A 14,259-nucleotide genomic window follows, 5' to 3' on the forward strand; every position below is an offset into this window, starting at 1 on the left:
ATGTTAGTACTAAGACTCTTAATACCCTTAAAAGACTCGACTTAGTTGAAGGCATTCCCAATATGAAGTTTGATTTTGATAAAGTATGTGATGAATGTGTTAGAGGCAAGCATGTTAGAATTTCTTTTAAATCCAAAAGAATTGTGAGTACATCTCAACCTTTACAACTCCTACATATCGACTTGTATGGACCAATGAGAACTAGAAGTAGAGGTGGTAGTCGTTATGTGTGTGTCATTGTTGATGATTACTCTAGGTTCGTTTGGGCACTCTTCTTAAGCTCTAAGAATGAGGCATTTGATGAGTTTCTAATTTGGTTAAGAAAGATTCAAAACAAACTTGATTTAAAACTTGTTTCAATAAGAACCGATCACGGAACCAAATTTGAAAACTCATCATTTGGTGCTTATTGTGATGACAATGGTGTAGACCATAACTTCTCGGCTCCTAGAACCCCACAACAATATGGTGTGGTTGAAAGGATGAATAGGGCCCTTGAAGGTATGGCTAGAACAATGTTATTATGTAGTAAGTTGCCTAAGAAATTTTGGGCCGAAGCGGTAAATACCGCTTGCTACATTCATAATCGTGTCATGATAAGGAATATCTTGAACAAAACTCCATATGAATTGCTACGCGGAAGAAAACCCAATATTTCATATTTTAGATGTTTTGGAAGCAAATGTTTTGTTCATAACAATGGTAAAAACAACCTGGGTAAGTTCGATCCACGTAGTGATGAAGGAGTATTTATTGGCTACTCCGATCATAGCAAGGCCTATAAAGTTTACAATAAACGAACCATGTTGATTGAAGAAAGCATCCATGTCATCTTTGATGAATCTAGTGTGCTTGGACAGGTACAAAACGTGGAAGATGATGATGATGATGATGAGTTTGAGATTGGTCTTGTTCGAAAGGACTTCGTGTTCGAGGAAGTAGAAGCTCCCAACGATGATTCGCAACAGACACAGGGACTGTTACCTTCAAAGAAAGTCAGCAGCTTAGGGGGAACACGTATCACACCTGTTGTTGTTTCCTCTCTGGATGCAACAGACCCAATGACTGTTGCCTCCACCTCAAGAACTGAATCAACCCAAAACAGTGCTGATGAAGATCACTCCAAGCAAAAAGAAACAGTCACTGTGACTGATGCTACTGAGGGGGAATAAGAGACCGTTGTTCCAAAGAAGTGGAAACATCAAAGCTCTCATCCACTCTCTAATCTCACAAGCGATCTCAACTCGGGAATTCGAACAAGATCATCCCTCAACAATCTCGCTCATCTCAACGACTATTGTGCCCATAATGCCTTCCTTTCTCAAATTAAACCTTCAAATGTAACAGTCGCTTTGACTGATGCAGACTGGTTGCTTGCTATGCAAGAAGAACTCAATCAATTCAAAAGAAACGAGGTATGGCACTTAGTCTCTAGACCGCCTAATCGTACCGTCATTGGTACTAGGTGGGTCTTTCGTAATAAGCTTGATGACTCGGGAGAAATTGTAAGGAACAAGGCTAGGATAGTGGTGCAAGGTTATAACCAACAAGAGGGTATTGACTATGATGAGACCTATGCACCGGTAGCTAGACTTGAAGCCATACGATTACGTATTGCTTTTGCGGCTCACAAAGGCATTAAACTCTTCCAAATGGATGTTAAAACCGCTTTCTTAAATGGATATTTGGAAGAAGATGTCTATGTAGAGCAACCACCGGGTTTTGAGAACAATGATTTGCCTAACCATGTTTTCAAAATAGACAAAGCTCTTTATGGTTTCAAATAAGCACCTAGGTGTTGGTATGATAGATTGTCTAAATTTCTTATTGAAAATGGTTTTAAAAGAGGCTCCGTTGACAAAACATTATTCTTAAAGTCACAGTCAGACAAACTGTTGTTTGTACAAGTATATGTTGATGACATTATATTTGGTGCAACAAATGAACTCCTTTACTTATATTTTTCGGAACTAATGAAATCGGAGTTTGAAATGAGCATGATGGGTGAGCTAGGATTTTTCCTTGGGCTCCAAATTAAACAATCAAAGGATGGAATCATGATTCATCAACAAAAGTACATTAAGGAAATGCTTAAGAAATTTGGGATGACAAATGGTAGGTCACACGATACACCTATGGTAGCCGGGTCCAAATTGGACAAAGATGAACTCGGTAAGAATGTTAGTGAAAAGGTGTATAGAGGTATGATAGGCTTACTTCTCTACTTGACAGCAAGTCGTCCTGACATTCTCTTTAGTGTTTGTTTATGTGCTAGGTTCCAAGCAAATCCGAAAGAATCCCATTTTAAAGCCGTTAAACGAATTCTTCGGTATTTGATTGGACACAAAATCTCTACTTATGGTATCCCTTACATTGTCCTTTTGATCTCATAGGTTTTTCGGATGCGGATTATGCGGGGTGCACGGTTGATAGAAAGAGCACCTTCGGAATTGCAACATTCTTGGGTCCTTGTTTGATTTCTTGGGGCTCAAAGAAACAAAACACGGTAGCTCTTTCAACGGCCGAAAGCGAGTATGTTAGTGCCGCACATTGTTGTTCTCAACTCCTTTGGGTAAGACAACAACTCTTGGATTTTGGTATTATTTTTGACTCCGTTCCCATAATGTGTGATAATACGAGTGCAATAAATATTTCAAAAATTATATTCAACACTCTAAAACCAAACATATTGATATTCGTCATCATTTCATTCGTGATCATGTGGAGAAAGGACATGTTAGACTTATCTTTTACAAAACCGAAAATCAAATTGCCGACATCTTCACTAAGCCACTTGCAAGAGAACATTTTGAGAAATTTAGCCTAGAAATTGGGTTAATTAATTGCTTGTGATTTTTAGTGTGAGTTTTGCAAATTTTCTTAATTGATTAAACTAAAATGGACATATGTTCTTAAGTGTTCTAAGTGCATTCATATCATTTTTAGACCAAAAATTGACACCGTATTCGTTAGTCGATAATCACTCAACCTCATATCTAAATTTACGTTTATATTATGCTATCTTGCTTTTTATTTCAAGTGATCAAGTTATTTAAATTGGGACAACTACCTCAACTTGCCTCATTTATTGTTTGGGTCATTTACTCCCTTAACCCACCGCCCAAACTCCCTCAACCCACAAAACCTTCACCTCCCGTTTCCTCCTCTCACCTACCCATTAAACCCTTCCTTTACCCACCATGGTCAAAACATCGTTTAATACCTCTATACCCATCAAAACCGTAAAAATGACTACCCCATCTGTCATATCAGACCAACCACCCACCTCACAAACTATGCCATCTCAAAAGGACTCCCATGCCTTTCCTCGACAACAAAACCCATCCATAAATCCATCACCTACCTTTAACCCAGAACCCCTAAACCCTCATCCAACACCTCTTGCCACTATTCCACCAAGCACGGTCCCATCTGACGACGTCCCAAACTCCACCATGGTTGGACGTCGAACCCGAGGTGGTCGCAAAAAGAATTCTGCGGTCCCCAGCTCCTCCATCAAAACTGTGAATGTGGATATTGATGAAAATGAAGAAACTCCGGTTAGTACAACTGAGAATCCGACTATGTCTGCCGATCCCACTTCGACTCCGTCAAAGAAAATAAATAAAAGAAAGGATAAAGCTACTTCATCGCAGTTACCCCCTATTTCTGAAAGTGTCGAACAAAGTGAAATCAAAACCCCAACAATCAATCCTCCCTTTGAACCGTCTCTTGAACCCCCGTCCAAAAAATCAAAACCCTCCAAGAAAAAATTGGTATACCTCTCTCCTTCAGATTCTGTATCCTTGATTTCCAAATGGGATATGGCTAGTGTTTGGCAACAACTTGAAAACTTGGATCTCCCTACCTCCATCTACAAAAACTGTGAGAAATTGATGAACCCCAAAGCTATTCACTCCCCTCGAGTTTATCATCAATCTTGGTACGAATCTCCTGCTTTTCATTCAGTCCGAGATATGATTGCTGCTCAAGGTTGGGAAAGTCTTCTGGAAATTTGTGAACCTGTGTTTGTAAGTGAAGTGGTTCAGTTTTTCGCGACTGTGCATGTGGACAAGTCCGGTGATTTCCTCACGGCTAAAATGAATGGTAAACCTCTTAAACTCCTTCAATCTGATTTTGCCACTGCTCTAAATATTCCACCCGGAGGTTATGACAATCTCCCAGCCGAGTCTTGGGTTCCCTTACCATATGCCTCCCCTTTATCAGTTGCAAAAGTCGTGTATCCCAAAGCTGTCACATGTGGACCCGTGAGTAACACCACTATACCCCCTTCCCTTAGCCTAATTTTCAACATACTGTGTCGGTCCCTTTACCCTTCGGGTGATCGGGGCAAATTATCCATAGCTCAATAATACCTCATCTATCATATAGCCACTCACAAAAAGGTCAATCTTATTGGGCTAATGTTCAAACGCTTTGCCCTCATCTCGGCTAAACTCCAAAAACCCTCAAAAAGTGTCCTTCATCTTCCCTATGGTATGTGGTTGTCGGTGGTGCTTAAGGCACAAGGAGTTCTTATTAGCTCTAGTGTGGGATCTTTGGATATGTGTGACACGATGAGTGACGGGCAAATGGGAAAAATGTTGATTAAGGTTGAAAATGATGAACTTATTTCGGTGAAAATCAAAACGGATCCGGAGGGTGGGTCTTCTAGTCATGTTGGTATGGGTAGTTTGAATGAACTATTTCAAGCCATTGCGGATTTGAGTGCTTGGGTGAAGCAAGATGCGCTTCAAAAAGATGCGGCTATCTCGGCTCTTGCCTCCACCGTGGACATGATTCGTGGAGAAGTGGATATCATTTCCACTCTTGTCTCAACCAAGGAGCACGGTGACGATGGTACAGCTGACCCGTTGGACGAGGATCCCTTGGGTGAAGAGTCGGATGGTGACCAAGCCTCCTCCCCTTAAACAAACTCCCCTTCCCATATTATCCTTGCTTTTGTCCCACTTTGTTGCGCCCTTTTCAAAACTTTTTTTCACTATTAATATTTTGCTTGGTGGTGTATGTTAAACTACTTTTAGCCATGGTGAACTATGGTTAGACTCTGTTAAGCCGTATGTTTCTGTTGACCTTGTTATCTTGTCACGTTTATATGTGTTTTTTTGTGTTTTCTTATGTGTGTTTGATCTTGAATGCTTTTGACATCCATGCCCTTTTTGATGATGTCAAGAGGGGGAAAAGGTAAACTCATGCTCTTAATCTCTTTGCATATTGGTTAACTCATAACTAGGCCTAACCTTCACAACTTTGAATCTTGTTTTGAGGTAATGTAAACTTGCCATGGTAAGTATGATCTAAGTTCTTGCTCTATAAGGAAATATAGTCCCTTCTCTCATATGATCTTGCTTGATTAAAATCTTGAAATAAGGTGTTTACTTTGCTTACATTCGTTTTAGGGCTTGTCATCATCAAAGGGGGAATTTGTTGGGTTCCTTTGATTGATGATAACATGCCCATTTAATGTGTGCCTTCTTAGTTTACCTTTTCAGGATTTATGGTTAAATCAAGCTTGGATTAAGAAGTGTTGAGTTTTTGATCATCCTATTGTATTGAGTCCTAGGCGTCATCTAATGTACAAGTTAGAAAGTAAAGTATTTTAAAGTAATAGAAATAGTCAAGACCAATGTTACTTTCACAAGTAACAGCAGCCTGGACTGTTGCCTCAATTCGTAACACTTGAACACTTTCTTATCTTTCAAAAGCCATTTACGTGTCTTATATTTTGAAAGATTTCAGATTTTTACAAGGATTTGGCCTTCTAGAAAAAGTGGTTTGAGTAATTATCATTTCAAATTGTTTCCCCTTTGTGCAAATTTGACTCTTTTGTCTTTCATAAAACAAGGTTTGCTTTTTGCCATTTTTGTGAAAACTTGTCATCATGTGACTTGTTTTCCCTTCTTTGTTTTCTGAATTTGCATGATGTCTTTTAGATAATTTCAAACACTCTTTCTCTCTTTTGCCTTTTAAATAAGAACCTTCTTTGATGAAAGTTTGGGAAGTTGTTGAGACTCATCACATGTGATGGTCTTTGACCCTCAAAACCCTAACAACTTCCTTGCTCATCCTCTCTATAAAAGGCGTGCCTCATCCTCTCATAACTCAAAGACTTTTTGTGAGATTTAATCTAAGTTTGAAAATTATTTTTCAAAGCTTAAAAAACCGAGTCTTTACTTTGCAAAGCTTTTAAACGTCTTCAAGTGTTACAATCATGGCTACTGTTACTTTAACATACTAGACTCTCTCACTTATGAATTGTTGATCTTGTAAAAGTTGTCCATCTCAATTCTTTTTAAGAATAAGCTAGTGGAAACTTGATCCTTATAACATTCTAAGTTTGTGTGTAGAATTTAGGACGGAGTAGTCTTCAACTCTTTGGCAACCGGAGTAGGTTGCGAGTTGGCTTGTTCTAGAACGGAGTAGTTCTTGAACTTGTGTCACAACTGGAGTAGGTTGTTGTCTTTTTATTGTACGGGTTTTTAGTAGTCGGAGTAGATCACTAAAATAAATCAATAAAAAGTAGATTGGACGTAGGCACTTGAGTTCTTGCCAAACCAATTCAAAAATCTCGTGTTTGATCTTCTTTGTTTTATTCCGCTGCTCTTTATTTTGTTTGCTTTGCTTTGCTTAACTTTCGAAGTAACAGTTCCTCATACTGTCACATTTGGTCTGCAGTCTGTACTCCATAAACTGAGACGAATAGCTACAGTCAGAACAGTTGTTACTTTCATACTTCAGCAAACACTCATTTTAATACTCGTTTAAATCTTGCAATATTATTCGATGTATTCTCTCATCTCTTTCGTTCATACAACTCACTTTAATAAAGTTGAAGTTAAAATTTTTAAATAGTACCCAATTCACCCCCTCCCCCTCTTAGGTACTTGAATCCATAAACTCAACAATATCCCAACCCGAAGGAAATGTTGGGGACCTTAGCCTGTTTCAAGGGAGGTAAGGTGCTCTTCAGTGGATTTAGGGTCAAACCCGGGAAGTAACCCTGGCGCATCATGATGCGGTTGACTGTGAGGTTGGAAAACGGGTCACAATCAAAGGGTGTTGATTCATCAGTTATGGCATTCATGGCTTGGAATCCCCACATTTCATTATCATCTTCCTCAATGGTCTGGGAGGCTATTCCCTTTCTCATGACAGCTTTGATCGGGGAAGCAGGAATTGTGATTGTTTTTCCGTTGAAGGGGACCCTGATCTTCTGGTGGAGAGTTGAGGTAACCGCCTTGACGGCGTGAATCCAGGGACGTCCTAGGAGCATATTGAAGGAGGCGTCGATGTCGACCACCTGAAAACTGGTTTGCCTTTCCAGTGGTTCGGTTGCGACAGTCGGAGTGACGAGCCCCGCGACCTTGCGACGAGTGCCGTCGTAGGCGCGTACTCCTTGGTTCGTTGGGACCAAATCAGCTTCCTTAATACCCAGCTTGTGAGCAGTCTTGAGGGGAATGACATTCACCACGGATCCGTCATCTACAAGGACCATGGGCACATTCTTCTTGAGACATTGTACGGTAATGTACAGGGCAAGGTTATGATTGGCTCCGAAGGGAGGGATATCTTCGTCGGAAAAGACGACTGGGTTGTTCAAGTCAGGGGCGTACCTTGTCATGTGCGCCACTATTTCTTCAGGGGAAGAGGTGGAGGGCACGGTTAATTTTCCCAAGGCTTGTAGCAAAGCCTGTCAATGTTCAAAGGATGTTGCGATTAGTTGCCGGATTGAGATTTCGGCTTTCGCCTTCTGAAGTTGTTTGAGGATTGAATTCTCAGGAGCTCTTGGTTGAGTGTCTACTTCCGGGACAACTTGGTCATTCGTTGTTGGAATGACCGTTGGATTGTTCGGCTTCTAATAGGGGCGTCCGGACCGGGTAAGGTGGCCGATCTCTTTCGCCCGTTTCTCCTTCTATGGGACAAGGTAGACATCTTCAACTTCATCTCTCCAGATGCCATTGATTTCAGGATCTCGAAGGCACCTTGGAGGGGTATTTTTTGGTGGGTAGTTTTTGTGAGGGATATTTTTGTGATGGTAATTTTTGTGGGGGTAGTTTTTGCGGGGTTGATTATTTTGGGGTTGATTATTGTGAGGTGCATGCCAGAATGGTCGCGGGAGCAATCCGTCCTGGTGTGGGTAGTTTTGGGCGCTCGGGAGACTCTCCCTCGGGCATGGTGGCGGAGGATTGAAGATAAGTCGACGGTAGGCATCGTCAAGTCGGGTGATCTTCTCGGAGAGACTGGTTACGGCTTCCTCAACCTGTTGGAACATAGTGAGCATAGTGGCAGCACTGAACACAAACACCCCGTCTGAGGGATCTTTCTCCAAGGCATTCACCTCGTCATCAACTGGCAGGATAAGGTGTGAACAGTCCAGAATTGGCTCATCATCGGAGATGGCGTGGATCCCCAGGGGGTTTGTTTTGTTGTTTTGCTTAGTCGGTGGGGGTAAAGGCAAATCCCCTTTCTTAGCATTGGCCAGATCCGGGTTGGGTCCGATTGGTTGTAACTTTCCCTGGTCCATGAGCCTCTTCAGAGCACTTGCGTAAGTTGACCCTATATTAGTGAACACTCTCTGAGGGCGCTCATCTCTCTTAGCAGATGGGTCAACGAGGTTGACCTCATCAATCTTGTTCGTTTGGCCGTAAGGGCCGGATCCGGTTGAGTTGGATCCTTGGTAGCCTATGCCAGTAGTCTTGGCCAAGACACCCTTCCGGAGGTCATCTTCAATGCGTGTCCCCAGAATTTGCAGATCCTGGAAGGTCTTAATATTTTGATATCTCAGTAAGTTGGCATACACTGGGCGGAGATTGTTGACGAACTTTTCCACCAAAGTTGATTCACTCGGTTTACTGACCAATTGAGTACTCACCCTCCTCCAATGGGTTAAGAACTCGGTGAACCCTTCCTTATCGTTCTGGGTTAGAACCTCAAGAGTACAGGTATTGGCTTGGATTTCAACATTGTTAGCGTATTGTTTGGCGAATTCAACCGCGACCTCATCCCAAGTAGTAAGGTTTTTCGAATCAAAAGAGTAGTACCACTGGCAAGGGATCGGTTCCAAGGAGGACAGAAAGATCCGGGTGAAAAGTTATTGTTTGACCCCTTTAATGGCCATGTAATCTTTGAAGGAACGTATATGATTGAGCGGGTCCTCCACTACATTGAACTTAGGTACATCGGTTAGGGTAAAGTTGTCGGGTAATTGATCCCCAACAGGTTCGAACCTTCGGTTGTTCTCAAGATGGATATTGTTACCCCGGGCTAGGAGCTATTCTTCCAAGAGCTTTAGCCTCTTCTCAGTTTCAGTCAGAGGTGGAGTATTGTGTTCTCCAATTTCCTTGTTCTTGTTGGGAAATATGTCCTCAACAATAGTGCGATCACATGATTTAAATATCATTATTAAATCTCATTTTAAAGAATACAATTGGGAAGTATTTATACTGTCAACTGGTCAACATATATCGGTAATAATTGGCTGACTAGAGTTTGACATTACTGTCGTGCGACGGTGGTGATCAGTTGACCTCCTAGGTCATACCTATAGGGCAACACTCTTAATTGATTATTTAATTAATCGTATAACGTTACGAGTTGATTAAATTACTTGAAAAATTGACGGACGATTTTGGAAGTGAAATTTACGTATCAAATTGAAATGTGATTAAATGAGATACGGTCTGAGTAATTGAATTGTATCATTACTCGGATGAAATTATTGTTTAAAGAAACAATCGGAATTGAATGAATTATTATAAATACAATCTGTTGTGATTTATAAATTGGTAAAATATTTTGGCACAAGTAATTATGAAATTACTAAGTCGATTTTTGTATGTGACGTATTTTTATTAATACGTTGATTTTTAATATGTTAAAAATACATAACAAATTTATGTGACATGTGACATATTGACAATTTACAAAAATAATATGGAATCCATATTATCTAAAAGTGGCGAAATATTAGAGGAGTATTAGGCTAAAATTGTGTTTATATTTTAAATAGAAAACATAATGATGAAAAAGCTAGAGTAGCCATGCAACCCTATTTATCTTGTGAAGACAAATATGGGCATGCATTGGCTCCCCAAAAGCTCCTCCCCCCACCGGTTTTTCTAGAGCATTTAGAGAGTTTTTCTCCTCTAAATTATTCATTCATTCACATTTTATAATTTCTAGTGTAAGAAATAAAATTTCCTCTCTACATTTTAATGATAAATTAGAGAGATAATATACTCCAAAATTCCTTCTCCTCTACCCGGTTTTAGGAACTAAAAACCAAACATTTTGGTTCAATTTTTCACAAGATTAATATTATACTAGATCAAATAATATTAATTAGATTAAGGGTTAGCTTTGGGTATTATTCCTAAGGAGAGATCCTACACTTGGATCTTGTTCTTCCATTTAAGGAAAGCTCAAGAACAAAAGAAAAGGAGAATTCTTTTGTGCCCATTTGAACCGAAATCATCAATGTAAGGACATGATTTCTCCTCTATTTTATATTGTTTGCATGCATAAAATCCACATTTAATTTTATGACAAATTATTTTCGACATATATGAGTATGTTAGTATGTATATGAATCTACATTTCCTTCAATCGGTATCAAGAGCCACGGTTGTTTGCATGCAAATCGGTTAAAAGTTTTTCCGAGTTATAAGAATAACAAATAAAACTTGTAAAATTTGTGTTATTATGATATATCACGAAATTAAACCATGCATGTTAATATTTCTGGTCCTAAAATGTTTTAGGATATTTTGGTTAATTTTTCGGATTTTTATTGTTCATAATTTACAATAATGGCATTTAAATGTGATTTTATGAGTAAAAATGTCATTTTTGGTCTAAAATTAGCTATACTTCGAATTTTCCATTGCTTTTTGGATATGTTGTCAAATATATTATTTTGAGATAACCTGTAAATTTTCATAATTTTTGGACTTGTTATGCTCGAAAACTGAATTTTTCATTATTAAATTCGGATTTAGGTGAAAAATAGGTTAATATGAGTTAAATTTCGAATCTGGTCATAGAACATTAATATGTTGTCACATGCAATTTTACAAGATGTGTGTAAAATAATTGGCTATAAAGAAGTCTTTTTGCATGATTTATGAATTTTTGAAGAAAAATAGCATAAATAGTGACATTATTAGTGGAAAATTAATAAAATATAATCTATGACTTAGGAAAAACGTCTAATGTTGCATTTTATTATCTTTTTCAGATCTAAAATTGAAAAGTTAATGAAAATAATTTTTCCATGTTTTTATGATTATTTTATTAAAAATCGATATACCGCAACATTGTTTTTCCGGTAAATTTTCGAAATTTTTAACCTAAGTTTTTGAACATTATGAGTGTCATGGAAATTTTCCAGAATGTTAATGAGTTTAAATTTTGAATTTTGAATTTATTTGAAATTTTGTGATTTATTTGAAGTTTAATAGCTTATTTTTGTAATTTTTGGTCCATTTATGAACAATTTTATAAAATATGGGTTAATTATGGTCAAATTATTAGTGAAGACTAAATTTTGAGTCCTAAGAGGTTAGGGTAATTAACTTATGCATAAATATGAGTTTATGCATTTTTGTGATTATAAAATGTTGAAATCACGCAAATCCGTAAAAACCGAGTAATATACGATATTGGCTAATTAAAGGCGATTTAGCATAAAATTGAGCATGTTCATACATATTATAATGCTGCATTTTCTTTATGATTGTCATAATTTTAATTTATGTAATTTTTGAATTATGTAATTTTACTTAGTATGCCTTAGATTTTAATTGGTATTTCCCGAAATGTATGGGAATATCGATTCGGTTGTAATTTTATTGTGATCTCGTATCACCGTTTTGTAATTTAATAGATTTATTTTATTTTAGTTACAAATGTATAATAGGAAATTATGTAATTTATTATGTAATTTTATTCATTCCGGAATTCCAAAAGACGGATTTCTTCAAGAATGACGATACATAAAGACGGTGTTACCTCGAGATGCGTGCCACAACCGAAGTTCAAGGGACCAATGGAGTTGGTTTCCGAATTTGTAATAGTTGAATAGTTTTTCTAATTTAGGAAAGACCATACTAGGATTTATTTATCTTTATGCTTGCATTTTATTTTATGTCACATGCATCGCTAAATCGCCATAACTAAAACATGCATTTTATCTTATCGATTTTATCGACCGTGTCAATTCAAATTATCGTAGTTCACCGCTTTAGTTCACTTAAAACGTGATAGATAATAAATTGGCATGACCTCTCGCTAAAACAATTAATTGAGACATAGCCTTACCAAATAGTAGAAACCATGAAAACCTATTTCGCGAGGGAGTGCACTCGGCTACCCCGGGGTACAAACCTTGTTACGTAGGGGAAGTGGGTGATGAATGTTAATCCACCGAATTCATGTTGATAAGGGATGTATCGGCTACCCCGTGCCCTTGTTGATGTGTTTTGGGCTATAGATAAACATTAGAGTAATTTTATCGACCAAGAGTTCTAAAAGTAGAATCGATTAAAAGGTTAATCCACCGAGTTCTAAATTTTGTGATTTATTTGAAGTTTAATAGCTTATTTTTGTAATTTTTGTAATTTTTGGTCCATTTATGAACAATTTTATAAAATATGGGTTAATTATGGTCAAATTATTAGTGAAGACTAAATTTTGAGTCCTAAGAGGTTAGGGTAATTAACTTATGCATAAATATGAGTTTATGCATTTTTGTGATTATAAAATGTTGAAATCACGCAAATCCGTAAAAACCGAGTAATATACGATATTGGCTAATTAAAGGCGATTTAGCATAAAATTGAGCATGTTCATACATATTATAATGCTGCATTTTCTTTATGATTGTCATAATTTTAATTTATGTAATTTTTGAATTATGTAATTTTACTTAGTATGCCTTAGATTTTAATTGGTATTTCCCGAAATGTATGGGAATATCGATTCGGTTGTAATTTTATTGTGATCTCGTATCACCGTTTTGTAATTTAATAGATTTATTTTATTTTAGTTACAAATGTATAATAGGAAATTATGTAATTTATTATGTAATTTTATTCATTCCGGAGTTCCAAAAGACGGATTTCTTCAAGAATGACGATACATAAAGACGGTGTTACCTCGAGATGCGTGCCACAACCGAAGTTCAAGGGACCAATGGAGTTGGTTTCCGAATATGTAATAGTTGAATAGTTTTTTCTATTTTAGGAAAGGCCATACTAGGATTTATTTATCTTTATGCTTGCATTTTATTTTATGTCACATTGCATCGCTAAATCGCCATAACTAAAACATGCATTTTATCTTATCGAGTTTATCGACCGTGTCAATTCAAATTATCGTAGTTCACCGCTTTAGTTCACTTAAAACGTGATAGATAATAAATTGGCATGACCTCTCGCTAAAACAATTAATTGAGACATAGCCTTACCAAATAGTAGAAACCATGAAAACCTATTTCGCGAGGGAGTGCACTCGGCTACCCCGGGGTACAAACCTTGTTACGTAGGGGAAGTGGGTGATGAATGTTAATCCACCGAATTCATGTTGATAAGGGATGTATCGGCTACCCCGTGCCCGAGTTGATGTGGGTTTGGATAATGGACACATTTATTCGAAATTTGGATTGAACTCAACAAAAGTAATTGATAAGGGTTGCATCGGCTACCCCGTGCCCTTGTTGATGTGTTTTGGGCTATAGATAAACATTAGAGTAATTTTATCGACCAAGAGTTCTAAAAGTAGAATCGATTAAAAGGTTAATCCACCGAGTTATATTAATGAAGGTTGCATCGGCTACCCCGTGCCTAAGTTGATATGAATTTGGGTCTTGGAATCATTTATAATAGTTGGGTAGAGGTCACTATATAAATGTTCATATCTTGTAAATTTGCAAGTACGATTTAAAAAGACAAATGTTAATATTTCCTTTCCTCCATATTTGTAGTGCATTACAATGAATCCAACAAATGCTACCGCACCGATAACTATTGAGTCATATCACCATGTTCTTGACGACGTATGCTCCAACAATAATTTCGATACAACTAGAGAACTTCATTTCGGGATAGGTTCGGATGGAAACCTTAACTTCATCACCTCTTCTAAACCACCCACTTCTACTAGACCTCGTGTGAGTCCGTCTCAGGAAGACTACCTCATACGATCTATAGGGTCTTTATCTCTGGAAGATAAGGATGCCAA

The sequence above is a fragment of the Silene latifolia genome, chromosome X (genome assembly GCF_048544455.1).
Source record: "Silene latifolia isolate original U9 population chromosome X, ASM4854445v1, whole genome shotgun sequence".
NCBI lineage: Eukaryota > Viridiplantae > Streptophyta > Magnoliopsida > Caryophyllales > Caryophyllaceae > Silene > Silene latifolia.